Source organism: Nipponia nippon, unplaced genomic scaffold (assembly GCF_047370975.1).
Source record: "Nipponia nippon isolate SJK-2023a ecotype South Korea unplaced genomic scaffold, ASM4737097v1 scaffold_2, whole genome shotgun sequence".
Classification (NCBI taxonomy): Eukaryota; Metazoa; Chordata; class Aves; order Pelecaniformes; family Threskiornithidae; genus Nipponia; species Nipponia nippon.
This window is the reverse complement of record NW_028262336.1, coordinates 2,573,112-2,586,091: the sequence shown is the minus strand read 5'-3', so window position 1 is coordinate 2,586,091 and position 12,980 is coordinate 2,573,112.

Sequence of the window (12,980 nt, the reverse complement as noted above, 5' to 3'; positions counted from 1 at the left end):
AGCAAGCCTAGGGGTTTATTTTGGCTGAGGGTTCCTGACGTACGGCCATGTAAAATAAGTTGCTGATAGCATTTCATACAGCGTTGTGTCCTGTGCCCGGGGGGTTACTGCGAGAGGAGGCAGCCCGCAGCGCCGGTGCCTGCCTGCAAAACCTGCCTGGTGCTTTTTTGCTCCTTGATGCTCCGGGTTAGCTGGGGTCCAAACTCAGCTTCTGGTTACAAACTCATTACAATGTCTTTCAGATGAAAGAATCCCCCCTGAATGAAAGCGTGACATCTGAGGACCCTCACAAGTGTCTTGATGGAGGCCAGACTTTCACGTGCAAACAGTGTTGGTGCAGTATTTGCTGCCCAGTGTGGTGATCCCAGTTAGGAATGTGGCTCGTACAACTGGAGATATTCCAAAGCCATCTGGACGTGGTCCTGGGCAACAAGCTCTAGGTGGCCCTGCTTGAGCAGGGACCTTAGACCAGCTGATGTCCAGAGGTCCCTTCCAACGTCAGCCATTCTGTGATTCTGTGAATCTGGATACGTCGACCAAGTCACATTGCTAAAGAAGAAGTCTTCCTTTATGGCGATGAAAAGGTGATTGTGCGTACGTTCTGCTTTTTACATGGTATTAGAAAAACATGGGGAAGTGCTCCTTAGAACAGTTTTGCATGGACAGCTTTAAATAATTACAGCTTTACAGAAGAGCTTTCTAGAACCATCTTTATATCTGAGAGTGTTTTTTTTTTTTCTTTTGTTCCTGCAGCAAGGTTTTGGTGCTGGGACAGGGGGAAGGTGAGGCATGATGTGTGTTTGGAGGGGCGGTGTGTTATTCTAGTTCCTTGAATTTCAGTCACCTCGGCCTCAAAGCTTAAAACCGTGGTGAACTGCTTGAACTTTTTCTTCTGATGTCGTCTCTCATCCTCTTGTCAGTTCCTGCATTCCCTGCCCCACACAGAAGAAATGGGACATAGTAGATCACTGCGCTGAGCAACGAGGCTGGTACACGAGAGGGACTTTGCTTTATGCACTTGGCATTCTCTGCCCGCTTGAGAAATAAAATGGATTTGGAGCACAGAAAACCTTGTTCTAAAATTTTGTAAGGCAAGAGTCTTTGACAATGCTTCAAGTGCATGCTGCCTCTATTTTAGACTGACACAGTGCTTTGGAGAATGTAACTCAAGGCTGTAAGGGCAGTGTTCCCATTAGGAATTATACATGACATAATTTGTTCTTGAACTTTTGTCTTCAAAGAGTATTGAAAAGATTTCTTCTTATGTGTTTAGTGCTATGGGTACTAGACGTCACTGATGATGCAGGCTTTTTTAAAGAGGAAACAAAACAAAGTTACTGATCGCTGATGTTCAGATCCAGGATCCTGTCTGTAAAAGCGGGAATGTATGTCCTGTGATTTACCTCCTGCCCAGCTTAGCCAACAAACTTTATCCCCCGAAGTTTCTAAAACAGTTCCTGCTATCGCCAAACCCAGGTCACCTCACCCTAAAAAAAATATTGCCGACAAGGAAAACTTTTAATTTGTCATTTTGGAGAAACATGGGCTCTACAGGGAAGAGAGAGAAGAGAGGCAGGTATTTAAATGCCCATTTTTAGGCTCAGAGAAGTCATTCCCCTCTCCGTTTTGTCTCGGATTAAGTGCCTCAATGAATGAGCGGTGACTTATTCGACTTGTGCGTGTCTGCTGTGAATCCCTCAGTCATTTTCTGTTACTCTCTGCCACCTTTTCTACATATCATACACCCGTTCAGCAGCTGCATGTGCCTGTTTGGGCCAGCAATAAATGGTCCACCCCTGCCATGTGTCTCATTATGATTTGTATTCATTCCTGGTCAGCAAGAGGCCTGGAAGGACTGTAATGATAAATGTCTGTGAACAGGCTGGCTTGTTGAAAGCTGTCAGGGCAATTAATTACGTATCCTTACAGAAGCGGTTTTGTGAAACTCCTCAATCTCTACGCTTTCCCCCTTTTTTTCAGGCTGCTGCAAAGTTCAGCAAGGCACCCTCTCCTTCAGTGGCTAGGGAGTTTGGTTCGGAATATGAATTGAGTATGTTGTGAAGTACACAGAGGACTGGGTCACAATAATTTTTTTACTTTTAGAGTTGGAAGATGATGCTACCCTGGCATGGGGTGGAGAAAGCCATGCCTTAAACTCATTTTCCAATGTTCAATTCCAATTCTTGTGTTGGTTCGCTGGGGTTTTTGGTTGTGTTTTTTTCCTGGTTCATTTTTATTCCCCCTCCCCCCCCCCCACCCGGCTTCCCCCCAGGAGCAGACCCTTCCCTCTCGCCCGCCGGTGCCCCCCGGCTCCCCCCCGGGCGCGGTGCCTCAGCACCGCGGACAGCGCCCGGGTCCCCCGCAACGCCGCGCTGCCGGCGGCGGGGGGCGGGAAGCGCTGCGGGGGGAGAGCAGCGTGGGCGTTGCACACTTCCTCGGGTTAATTAACTCTCTTAAGAGCTTCCTCTTCTGATGGAGGCATCTCAAAAAAAAAAAAAACAAACCAAAACCCGAGGCAGAGTGCTGCGGGGATGGTTAGCTAGGGAGCGAGAAGATGGGAGTTCAGCGAGCTGGGCTGCCGTGTGTCGTGGTTTGACCGCAGCCGCTCGCTCACTCCCCACCGGTGGGATGGGGGAGAGGATCGGAAGGGCAAAAGGGGAAATCTCGTGAGCTGAGATAAGAACAGTTTGATAACTAAAGTAAAATAAGAATAGAACAGTAGTAATAGTAATAATAACAATAATAATAAAAACAAGTAATAACAGTACAATAGTAACACAAAGCAAGCGATACACTGTACAGTTTCTCACCACCCGCCGACCGATGCCCAGCACGTCCCCCGAGCAGCGATCGTTGCCCCCGCCCCAGCCAACTCCCCCCGCTCATATACTGAGCATGACAGCATGGTATGGAATAGCCCCTTGGCCGGTCTAGGTCAGCTGGCCTGGCTGTGCCCCCTCCCAGCTTCTCGTGCACCGGCAGAGCAGGGGAAGCTGAAAGGTCCTTGACCAGTGTGAGCGCCACTTAGCAACTACTTAGCAAGAACTAAAACATCAGTGTATCATCGACATTGTTCTCATCCTAAACCCAAAACACAGCCCCACACCGGCTACCAAGAAGAAAATTAACTCTATCCCAGCTGAAACCAGAACACCGTGGTCCTTGCGATCCCGGTCTGCATGGGAGGCTCTAGAGGGAGCGCTTATTCCCCATGATCTCTTCCCACCCGTCTTCCTGAAGACAGCCTCCTTCTTGAGCTCAGGGAGGGCCCTGATCAGGCAGCAAGTGACTAAAGCTGGGGCTTTGCTTGCTGAGCAAGTACCAGCCTACAGCTAATGGAAGGACTGGTGTTGGAGACTTTCCATTCAAAGCATGTCTGTGAAGAAACTTCCCCTGAGCTTGCAGGTCGTCCTCACATTCTCCTGTGATTAGAAGTGTGAAGGAAAGATGAAGGCTCATTTCCAGCCTTCTCAGGGCTCAATTAATTTGCCTTTTGGCATGAGAGAAGGAAGTATTTTAATCCCAGTTTTATTGGTGGAGACCTGAAAAGAGAAGGAAAGAGGAGAAAATTGAAATAGTCACACAGAAAAGTCCCTTTCTTTGGGACCTTACTGTTTTGTGTCCCTTCAGGCAACGCTTACCTGGCTGTTGGTTTTGACTAGCAGATTCCCCCTTCTCTTCTGGTGTTACAGTGTGAGCTCCCTGCCCTGTTTCAGTCTGCTTGCTCCCCGGGGCCAGAGACCAAGTATTAGCTCGGCGCAGTGTTTCGGCGGTACTTCAACATGTAACTTGTAATCCCCTTGACATGTGGTAGAAAAACAACGGGTAGGCCATGCTGTATGGGTTCTCGTGTAGACCTTTGTATGGAAGAGTGTGATACCAGTATGTAAAAGACAGAAAATAGCAGGAGGGAGAATATGTAACGAAGGACAGAGAGATCAGGACTAGGTCAGCCTGACCACAGAAATGTCGATGGGAGGAAGGAGGTGGATGCGGAGGTGGCCTTTCCGGGGCTGCCCCTAAAAGCCCTGTCTGGGCTATGCGCACCCACCCAAAGGGGACTCAGCTGCCTCCCTCCAGTGCGTCTCCTCTGACTGGGGAGAAGAAGGGTGAGGGCACTTGGGGGTTGGCTTGAGAGCCTCAGCGGGTTTGAGTGCCCTTTGACTCCTGGGAGAATTAAAGGTCCCTTCAATGGTAGAAAAATAATTGGAGAGGAAAAGCTGCCATGGGATGGGATTGACGAGAAGAGGGGTCACGGTGTGGAACAGCCCTCCCCAGGCTGGCCGGTCTCGTAGAATGGAAAAATCATTGTTATCAATCACCCTCAGGAACAAGAAGATGCTGCTGATGGGGGACAGCAGGGAATTCAGGAGCCCAGCCACCCAGGGTGGCCTGGGGCTTAGTGGCCTTCCTTTCTTCTCCCTCCTCTCCCACAGACCCCAGCCCTCACAGCCTCCGCTTGCTTCCCCACCATTAGCCTTCCCTTCACCCCCCTTTGCAGGGGCTGCTCTGCATCTGGGCTGACTTTAGCCCTGGCTTCTCCCTCTTTCATTGCAAATCCCCCGCTGTGGCTTTCCTGCCTTTTCTAGAGGGGTGCTCAGCTCTGTGGGAGGAGGGCCAATACCCTCCATCGCCGGGCACCTCTCACCGTGCAGTGCGTGGGGGGGGATCGGATCGCACGCCTGTGCCCAGCACGGGCTGTCAGCCGCTCCTCGCCTGTTCCGCGCGGGTGCCGGCATGTCGGTGGTGCAGAAAGCCCGGGGACAGCATTTGCATCCTCCCCGGGCCCCGTGTCCCTGCGGTGTGGGGGAATCCCGGCCAGCTGTGAGCGCTCCCTGGCAGCCGGAGGGCGGCACATTGTGTACACAGGAGTGTGTGAACTCAGTCAAACTTCACAAACAAGGATAAGAACAGACCCAGGATATAATCAGTGCTCAAATATAGCAACTCAAGGTTTCCTGAGAGAGAGACAAGCGAAACAGTGAGGCAGAGCAGGTGTCCCGGTCCCTGCGGCTTTCACTTCCCCTTACCTTGGCTTCTCAGCGGTGAAGCTGGTGCTGGCCACAGGGCCTGATTTAGACTATGGGTGGCAAAACAACCTGTCACGGGTAGCCTTGTTGCTATGCAGGACAGGAGTCTTACTATGCCTTGCATGGTGGCACGTCCCGGTGCCGTGCAAGTCCCTCGCCTCTGGCAGGGCCGCTGCTGCCAGCCCCCACCTCCTCCCACCTCCATTGCTAGCTCCGGTGCTGCTACCGAAACAGCCAAGCATGATCCCAGCCAGCAGTTCGGAGAAGCCTCGTGGCTGGCTCGTGGACCAGCAGTTAAGGGGCTGTGCCCCTCTTCTGCACAACCCCTGCTCCTGCTCTGCAGAAGGAGCCAGCAGAGATGGAGCTCCAGCAAGGAAGCCAGCTCCCCATATCACAGGAGACTGCAGTGCCTGAGAAAGGTGGGGCAGATTGAAATAAAGCTCTGGAGCCTGGAGGTTCCCCTTCACCTCCAGAACAAGAAGCTAGGCAGCTGGAGTTCTTACAAACACTGATGTTTGAGTTGCATCCAGCCCATTGCTTCTTCAGCAAGGGGGTGAGTAACGTTGCTTGCAACACAGCTACTGGCCAGACTCAGCCCAGTTTGGCCTCTCTGACAGGTCTGGCCACAGCTTTCAGAAGGTGGAAAGACTGGCTTCGTGAAGCATGCCATCATGGGCCAAGGCAGCTCCAGTCTCTGTCAGCCCCTGGAAGACGTTATGGGGAGGGTCACAGCTGCTCGGCATCCCCTCCCGGGCACGCCTTGGCTTGCCGAGTGCCCACCAGTGCTAACAGGGGCTGTGCTTGTGATTGCAACCAATAAATCACTGCCCCTCTGAGCCCACAGGGAGCTGCTGTAAGAGACGAGCTGGTGCTTCCCGGCGGTCCCAGGCAGGCTGCATGAGGAGAGCCATCTGTAGCTCTCTGTAGGCTTGGCCACGGCTTGGGATGAGGTAGCTGTGTGTCAGACACGGCCTGAGAAAACAGAAAGGGGAACCTCTGAACCAAGGGCCAGGCTTAGAGCTCTCCTGGGGCTGGATCTAGGCAAAAGCTGGCTCGTGCTCAAGTAGGGACCACCAGAACATCAGCAGCCTCGGAAGACCCTCTCTGTCGGAGGCACTGCGCGCACTTGGCTTTCCTGTTGGTGCAACAGCAGCATGGGCGGCAGGTACTGAGGCCATCATGGCCATGCCATCGCCCTGGAGGAGAGGCCAGGTTTCCTGAGGAGCCGGAGCCAAAAGGGAAAATGTTCAGAAACAGGGCCCTCCTGGTTACACTGAACCCAGGACACCTGGGGGCTCTCAGCGTCCTGTGAAGCACATCCCTCTCCTGGCCTGATCTGTCGGCTGGGCTGGCTGCTTTTGAGCCCGGGTGGTGGTACAGGAGGGCTTGTGGCTGGAAATAGCCGTTCTCTTGGTGCCCTGTTCTCACCCAGAACAGCAGCTCTGCAAGAGGACACAGCAGCTAAAATGGGACAAAGTCGGAGGGCCAGGTGCAGCCTGCGTGAAGGCTTTCATAGTGTCCCAGGTGCCAATAATGTACTGAGGAGGGGAGGGAGAAAAGGACAGAGAAACCCGCTGCATCCTCCTGTGCACGCATGGTGGCTCGGGCTCCCAACTGAAGCCCAAACCAGGTGTTTCCTGGGAGGGCAGGCATGAGGGGGCCCTGTGGCTACCTCCTTTCTGCAAGATGCTTTGGTCCCCATCCTCCTCCTCCTTCTCTCCCCTCTTGCCTGCAGACGGTGTAGGAAGCGGAGCCGCCTCTGCGCCCTGAGATAAGAAATGCATCCCACTGCTTTCCTGCGCTCCTACACCCCACAAAACCACTCCCGCCCCTGGTTTTGTGCTCTGACCTGAGCACCGGTGGGTGGATGGGGGCTGTGGCCAGCAGAGAGCCTGTTGCAGTGGGGCTCTGCTCTGTCTCCGTCCGTCGCGATCAGTGTCGTTGCCTGCAGCCACAGGGTTTGACACGGGCAGGTGGAGGGGACCTGCACCCAGGCGGCTGGCTGAGTTGGGCGAGGGTCTCTGCGTAGAGGTGGTGTACGACGCCTTCAAACCCTCCAGCCCTCTGAGGAGCTGGTGGTTGACTTGCAAGTGAAAAGCCACACACCAGCAAAATCCCGCATGTGCTGCTGTATCCCTGGGTCAGTCTGGTGATGGACTGAGCCACCATCCCAGTGCTGGCCGGTGCCCACTGCCGGAGCGGTGTCCTGCAATGGGGTCCGTGGCTCATCCAGCACCTGCTCCATGCACAGCTCTTTAGTGGCCTGGCTGTGCTGTTTCCCAAACCTGAATCCAGTCCTCTGTGTGCCCAGTGCTGCCCACACCCTGCTTTGGTGGTTCTCATCCCCGTCCCACCCTGGGGAGCCTGGGGCTGGTGGGTGGCCGGGTGGAGATGTTCCTGTCCACTCTGGAGGAGCAATGTTTGGGTGTGGGTGGACCCAGTTACCAGCTTAGGAAGTTTCTGAGCTGTTCATAGTCCATCCCAGTGACTGATCTGAAATATCGGTGCGTGTGGTCCCCGGAGGCACTTGCTCCTTTGGGATTGCAGAACAGCCCAACTCGTGGTCCTACCAAAAGGTCTCTGTGATGCCAGGAGGGTTTGTACCCCATGTCTTAGCAGTACAGCACAGCAGATGGAGCGAATAACGTGCTCACTTGGCCAGCCCCTCTGTTTTGCAATGGGAAGGGATTCTTTGAAGAGAAGTCAGAGTTTTTCAGGGAGTTTGGCAGCTGTGGATGGCAGCCATGCTGCATCTACAGAGTTCACGGTGCTGGCTGAGCCTCTTGGCTGCTCTGCCCCATGCCAGCTGCCAGTCCTCCGGTGTTCGCGGCTGGGCCAGCACATGGGGCCCCGGGAGCCGCCTCTCGGCTTTGCAGGGGAGCCAGCGCTAGTGCTAAGGGCATGCCGTAACCCCGCAGCGCAGTCGCTGCCTGCGAGCTCCGCCATGCAGCATGCCTGAGAGCCGGCGAGCCCCGTGAGGCAGCAGCACGCTGGAGACACAGCAGCGAGGTCAGACTAAACATCAGCTGTGCGCAAGGTTGTTGTGGAGGAAAAGATCCTGAAAAGACCTTGAGAAAGCAGTGAGGCAAGGCTCCGTGCCAGGATGGGACCCTTTCCCCAGCCGCAGCTTTTTTGGAGAGGCCCTTGGCACATGCATCTGTCCGCTGGCAATACTTGCTGCCCCAGCACGTGTCCCCAGGCTTGCGTGACCTGGGTGTTTATCCCAGAAAGAGGAGGCAAAACAAGCCCTGAGCTCATGCCGTAGCTCAAGAGTCACGCAGCGTTTTGGGCTGCTTCAGAAGCTGTGTCCCCAAGGAGGCAGCAGCTCTACCAACCCCTCTTCTGACTCTTCAGTCAGTGGGTTTATCATTGCCCAAACGTGTCGTGGCTTCTCCTTTATTTATTGCCTCCGGTGATTTGCCAGGTAGGGGTATAAGCCCTGTGGGTCTGCACTTCTCTAAAACGGTGGGCTAAAGCTTTTTGGAAGTCTCAGTGCAAATTTCTGGCATAAATTAGCCCATTTCATGCTGTCTCCAACTTGAAAACTTCCTTTTCCTTTGAAAAGCAGCACTAAAACAGAAAGGAGAGCTAGCTTTCTAGGCCGTCTTGCGAGGGGGAGGAGGGAGGACAGTTGCTTTGATTGGGGGATGGCTTTTGGTTGTTTGTTTCTTTATAAGCAGACACAAATATCTGCAACATTGGCAGACTTTGTTTCTTCTTTTTGTTTGTTTATTTTTTTTTGATTTAGGAAATTAGGTCTTGATTGCTCTCTGTTTCCTGGAAGACTTTGCCCAGTACCGGCAGTGTAGGAGATGGCTTTGACACAACCTAAGCAACGGGAGAAACCAAGAGCAACCAAAAGGCAAAAATATTTTAGTCAATCAATCAAACGGTCAAAACATACATGCTTTATGCTAGTTCCTTTTAGCAGCCGTTTGTCTCCAGATGTCTGGCAAGTGGTTAGAAGTGTTTTATGTGAAAATTCAAAGAGCGTTTGCTGCTTCAGCTAGCAATGGAGGAGGTTTCCACCGCTGATTATCCTTATCTAACCCTCCTCCTGCAGGAAACAGGAGGGGGACAGGAGATGTTAGGGAAAGCAGGTCATGCAAAGAGAACCCAATTCAGGATTTAAAAGCAAATCTATCACTTAAAAAAAACCCCAACCCAACCCCCTTCTTGGCTACCTTGGGTTTTTACAGACCAGAAAGCAAAAGCCCTACAACAAATAAAACTCGGATGAAACCACAAATTGCCTGTGACCTTTTGGAGACCGAAAGCGACGGTCGCCGTCGTGTCTTTGCCCCTGGGAGCGCAAAGCAAAGGGCTGACTCGCCCCACGGCACGAGCCCTTCATCTACCCAGGGAGGACACTTTGGCTTCGCTGATCTGGTTTGCAACTTGGGAAAGATTGAAACTTCCTTCAAAAAACCTTCTGCCTGTTTGACCGCTGGCTTTACCTAGCCAAGGAGCTTTTGCTGCTAAAACTTTGGGGGGAAAAAAAGGGGATAGCTGTACTGCTGCTCAAATGGGCTTGGAAAAAAGGGGTAATTGCATTTGCACGCCATGGACTGAGCAGCTTGAGCAGAAATCTGCAGAAAGCCTGCCCGCCGTGGGGCCCGTGTGGCCCGTTCCCACCACCCTCCGCAGCTCGCTGCAGTGCAAACAGAGGTGCCCGGGGCGCGAGGCTGGCGAGCGGGCACAGCCAGGCTCAGGGTCGCCCCTATCAGCGCTGCCCCCCCAAAGCAGCGCGGCGGCCGCAGCTGCTCGGCTTCCCTCCGCCGCCGGCCCCGAGGCCCAGCCGCGCCAAAGCCCGTCCCAGGTGGGTGCCACGGCTCCCCTCACCCGGCCAGCTTGGGGCCAAGGACGGGGATGAGGGACCAAGTTCAGGACCACAGTTCCCCATTCACTTTGCTGCCGCTCCTGGCAACTGGTGTCCTTGGGTAAACAAATGATTTTGTGACAATTTCTCCCCTCCCCTTTTATTTTTCTTCAGAATAGAAAGTCAAATCTGCCTTACTTGGCTTGGAAAGCAGCAAGAATAGGATGGGAAGAAGTTGATTGGACGTGACCTTTCAAAAAGGTGTCTGCCAGCAGGAACACGAATGCTAAAGGAAAAAAAATAAGGTGAAAAGAAAAGTGAAATATTTAAAATTTAAGAAGAAAAAAAGAAATCCCCTGAGTATCACAGTTTGGGCCATCAAATAACATTCTCAAAGTTTATGCTTCAGTTGAAGAAGACCCCATGCTTTCTGCCTGGTTCCTGGGCAGGCCCAAGAAGCTGCCCGGGACCTGGCTGGCTGTGCCGTAGCGGCGCTGCCGGCGCTGTGCCTGCCCACGCTGCAGGCAGGCGGGTGTCTGTCCCGGGACACAACGGCGGGTCAGAGCATGGCAGCCTGCACGAGCCCAGCTTAAAAACCAAAACATAATACAGCCTTTTGGGCCCTGGGAAACAAAGCACCCTGTCCCCTCTTTCCTGCCCCACTCCCTCATCTCCCCAAAGGGACCAGGAGAGTTTCCGCGGGCTCCGTGGGCTCCCTGTTGCGTTGCCTGGTCCTGGGGCGAGCAGCCCCAACATTGCCCTCGTCCTCCCCGCCAGTCCTCCCTACGTGAGGTTACCCAACTGTGCGTATGAAAGTAACTCGTATGTCCCAGTTTATTCTTTCTCGGAAGCGGATGAGAGGGTTGGAGGCTGATCAGAGCAGAGGAGTCTCCTGGTGAGTTCATTCTACAAAAGCTCGGGTGGGCTGCTTCTCATTAGGGCTTGTTATAGTGCCAAGAGAAAAGAATATTTCTCTCTGGATTCATGTGCACGTCCCTCTACCGCTGTCCTGGCGCTGCTACAAGTGCTCCTCTCTTGGGATTTGCCAGACACAGCAAGCCCCGTGCTGTTTAGACCGCGCGGGGTGCTGGCAGCTGGAGGTGGAGGGCTCGGAGCAGCTCCCAGCTGCGCCGCGCTGCCGTGGGCACGGCACCCATCTCTCCCGCGGCGCCTAGGTGCAGGCACGCGCTCCATTCACGGACCCCAGGACACATCAAAGAACGACTGAAGAGCCCAGGGGGCTCCTAAAGAGCTTTGTTCCTCCCCACCCAAAAAACCCTAAGCCAAAACCCCAAAACCTCCAAACCTCAAGAAGTGTCTGGAGTCAACATGCTTAATTTAATTGCGATGGTTTAAAACTGCACCGAACCATGCTACGGGACGGGGTGCCACTGGGACTGCTTGCTGCCCCTGTCGTCCATGCTGGTTGCTCCAGGGTATTTCCTCGGGCCAGCTGATGAGCATTGCCTCGGGCAGGGAGGGCGTGCAAGACCAGGCTGCTGAAGTAGTCCTCTATCAGAAAACCTTGCTGCTGACTCCGCAGTGTATTTTCCACAGGCGTAAGGACTGTTTCTAGTTCTACTGCTTGCCACCTATCTGGATCAGTAAAACAGCTTGCATCCAACAGCGAACACCAACACGCCTTTCCAGCCCAGGTGTTGTTCTGCTGCACTTTGAGCCCCTTGGCAATGGGCCACCGGAGGATGGGACAGGAGGGAGCAATGGGTTTTGCTGGGGGCAGCCCCAGAGTCTGTTTTTAGTGACTCACTTTGAAGGCTCATTGCTAATCGTGAAATATTTCTGCACTGTTGCTTCTGTAATGACTATTTAACTAGTTTTGCTCGCTAATGATAACAATGATGATCACAGCGCATAAAGTGAATCATTAAAATGTGACGCAGCAGAGGAGAATGTGCCTAACTGCATCAATGGCTCTGAAAACGTCTAAAAGGGCATCTTGCTCACGGCCACTCCATCTGCACAAACTCTGCCATCTTCTTCGGGTCTCGGTACGCTTTGTTGTATTGAGCACCCATCTCGCACCCCGAGGCTCTGCTGTCCCGGGCTGGCACATCAGCAAGTCACACCAATGGCTGCTACCGCACCAGCCAAGTTGCAGAATATTTCTACGTGTTGTGCTTTGGGCTCGTCAGTTGTTGGTGTTTAAAGTTTTGTTTTTTTAAAAAAATATTCCTGGATCAGTCCCTTGAACGTGCTTTGGTGTATTGCTGTAACAGAGCTAAGTTCAAAGAGATGCTCAAGTGCAAACAAAGCTACCGAGATAGGACACGGAGTGTTTCCCTGTAACATAACTACTCAACTGGGATCTGCCAAAAGAAGCTGTCCTACCATTACCGTAAAATATGTTTGCACTTTTGAAATGCAGGTATACCATGCTCTTGTCAGGTCTCATAACGGAGCAGCTCTTCTGCTGAGTGGTCTTTCTCATGGCTCTGGACTCACAGAAATGCTTGTTTAATGTGGCCGTTCTGACCGTGCTGTTGAGCACCAGCTGGCCTCTGCTCCCTAACATCTTACCAAGTTCACATTTTGTACCGACCATGTACGAGCTTCTGGATGCGTTTTCATAACGCATCAGAGAGGCTCACATCCCTGAGATGCTGTGTGTCCAGCCACGGTTGGAAGAGCCCCCCGAAGCCCACTGGGAACGGAGAAGGGGGTTGCCCCTGGTGTGCGATGCAGAGCGCTTTCGGGGAGATTTTCAGCTACGCCCAGCAGTTTTCTGTCAGTTTTCCCCCCGTGCAGGCTCAAAGGGTTTGCTGGGCTGGGCTGATTAGGCTTCACTAATGACGGCAGATTCAAGAGACCTCAGGGTCTGTGGTTTCTTTCTCCACTCTTCTGTGCTCGGGTGAGCGCTTGCCAGGCTGGTTCAGTGACTCTCTTTTGGGATCTCCTGTCGCTGGCTTATCTCTGAGTCCCTGCAGCTTGCTGAGGAGGTGGCCCAAAGACTTCTAGGGATTCCTGAACCCGCATAGGATGTACGCGACTCTGAGGGCAGAGTTTGGCTACGCTTAGCCTGTTATTGCTCCTGGCTGCTACTGAGAAGAGTAGGTCCATGCGCTGTGGGGCCCCCTGCCCTAAACCACACACTTTCTCGTGTGCTTCGGCCA